This window comes from Arachis ipaensis, chromosome B08 (genome assembly GCF_000816755.2).
Source record: "Arachis ipaensis cultivar K30076 chromosome B08, Araip1.1, whole genome shotgun sequence".
Taxonomy (NCBI): Eukaryota; Viridiplantae; Streptophyta; class Magnoliopsida; order Fabales; family Fabaceae; genus Arachis; species Arachis ipaensis.
The window spans coordinates 16,828,852-16,831,723 of NC_029792.2; positions in this window are offsets into that span (position 1 = coordinate 16,828,852).

Consider the following 2,872-nt stretch of genomic DNA (forward strand, 5'->3'; position numbering starts at 1 on the left):
CTACAATCAAGTCCCGATGCACCGACCTGACGAGGACAAGACAGCTTTCATAACACCAGGAGGCACCTATTGCTACAAGGTAATGCCCTTCGGACTGAAGAACGCAGGGGCCACCTACCAAAGGCTGATGAGCAGAGTCTTCTACGACCTCATCGGCAAAACGGTAGAAGTGTATGTCGACGATATCCTGGTAAAAATGGCAGAACCGAGCAATCTGATAAACGACCTCCAGGCCGTCTTTGGGGCATTAAGGAAATTCAAAATGCGACTTAACCCACTAAAATGCGCATTCGCCATGGAAGCAGGAAAATTTCTAGGATTCATGATAACCCAGAGAGGGGTAGAAGCCAACCCGGACAAGTGCGAAGCCGTCCTCAAAATGACGAGCCCCGGGTGCATCAAAGATGTACAACGGCTTACCGGGAAGCTCACGGCCCTATCTCGGTTTCTCGGAGCCTCGGCTGAAAGGGCCATCCCATTTTTCAACTTAATGAAGAAAGGAATCACCTTTGAATGGACCCAGGAGTGCGAGGAGGCATTCAACCATTTCAAGAGGATACTCTCGGAAACCCCCGTACTCAGTAAGCCCAAAGAAGGTGAGCCCCTGTACCTGTACTTGGCCGTGACCATACAAGCAATGGCAGCAGTCCTAGTCAGGGAGGAGGACAAAACCCAGCGCCCAATATACTTCATCAGCAAAACACTTCAAGGGGCAGAGACGAGGTATACCAAGTTGGAAAAGCTAGCCTACGCCCTATTAGTTTCATCAAGAAGATTAAAACAATACTTCCAAGGGCACACAATCATCTTGAGAACCGACCAAGCCATCCGACAAGTCCTCCAAAAACCCGACCTGGCGGGAAGAATGATGGCATGGGCGGTGGAACTATCCCAATATGACTTGCGATATGAACCAAGGCAAGCAATCAAAGCCCAAGCCATGGCAGACTTCCTCGTTGAGGTCACAGGAAAAGCCCCCGACATTCCGAGCACACGGTGGAGGCTCCACGTTGACGGAGCATCCAACCAAATGTTCGGAGGGGCCGGAATCATTCTCGAGAACTCGGCAGGAGTAGCATTCGAACAATCCATCAAGTTCAAATTCCCAGTCTCAAACAACCAGGCCGAGTATGAAGCTTTGATTGGTGGATTAATGCTAGCCAAAGAGGTCGGAGCATCAAGAGTAGAAGTTAGCAGCGACTCCCAAATCGTCACTTCCCAAGTAAACGGCAGCTACCAAGCCAGGGACGCACTGCTACAAAAAATACTTGGAAAAAGTAAGAGAACTATGAAAAAGCTTCGAAGAAGTCACAATCCAGCACGTTCCCAGGGAAAGGAACGCCCGAGCCGACCTCCTCTCCAAGCTCGCAAGCACCAAACCCAACACGGGGAACAGATCTCTGATCCAAGGGCTAGCAACGGAACCTGCGATCATCATGTGCACGGCTCAAACACCAACCCCCCTCATGGATGGACCCCATCTCCCGATATCTGGAGCACGCAGAAACACCCCCCAACCAAAAGGAGGCGAAATCTGTTAAAAGGGAATCTCCTAAGTACACAATCATACAAGGGCAGCTATACAAGCGAGGGCTCCACCAACCCCTACTAAAGTACTTACGCCCCGACCAGACGGACTACGTCCTAAGAGAGGTACACGAAGGGTGTTGTGGTCACCACATCGGGGGAAGATCTCTAGCAAGAAAAATCATCAGGGCGGGATATTACTGGCCCACAATGATGTCAGATGCCCAGAAATTCGTGAAGAAATGTAAAAAGTGCCAGGAGAATGCCAACTTCCACAAAGCACCTCTCGAGGAGCTCAATATAATGATGGCCCCCCGACCTTTCGCCCAATGGGGAGTCGACCTCCTAGGACCATTCCCACCAAGACCCGGGCAGGTGAAGTACTTAATAGTGGCCATAGATTATTACACCAAGTGGGTAGAAGCAGAACCACTAGCCAGCATATCCGCAGCGAACTGCCAAAAGTTCATGTGGAAACAAGTGGTCACAAGGTTCGGGATACCGGAAACCGTCATATCAGACAACGGGACACAATTCACCGACAAGAAGTTCAAAGGGTTCTTAGAGGGACTAGGGATTAAGCAAAAGTTCTCCTAAGTTGAACATCCCCAAACCAACGGCCAAGTCGAAGCAGCCAACAAAGTCATCCTAAAGGGGCTGAAGAAGTGACTTGAAGGGAAGAAGGGCTCATGGGCAGACGAGCTAGCCTCAGTCTTATGGTCGTACAGAACCACCCCCTAGTCATCTACCGGCGAAACCCCCTTCCGACTCACATATGGAGTAGACACAGTCATCCCAGTCGAGGTCGGGGAACCAAGCCCAAGGTTACTCCTCGGAGGAGGAAGTGAGGCGATCGAAAAGGACCTGGCCGACGAGACGAGGCAAATGGCACACCTAGCAGAAGCAGCAATAAAGCACAGAATAGCCCTAAGGTACAATGGCAAAGTACTGAAGAAAAGCCTAGGAGAAGGCGACCTGGTCTTACGACATAACGACATAGGACCACCAACCCCTGGAGAAGGCAAGCTAGCCGCGAATTGGGAAGGACCTTACAGAGTAAGAGAAGTCCTTGGCAAAGGAGGCTACAAGCTAGAAAAATTGGATGGAAACGAGGTGCCGAGAACATGGAACATGGCAAACCTCAGGAGGTTCTACTCGTAAGAAGGGACGACCACACGACCTGACAACCTCAACCCCCCTCCTATGTTCCACCTTTACATTCTCTTTTTATGTCTCTCTCTTCTACAATCATATCATTTTCTTCTATTATCTTTCACTTAATTACACATTACATTATTTTCTTGTCTCAGAATCCTAACAATATGATAAGTTTACTTTTTGCAAG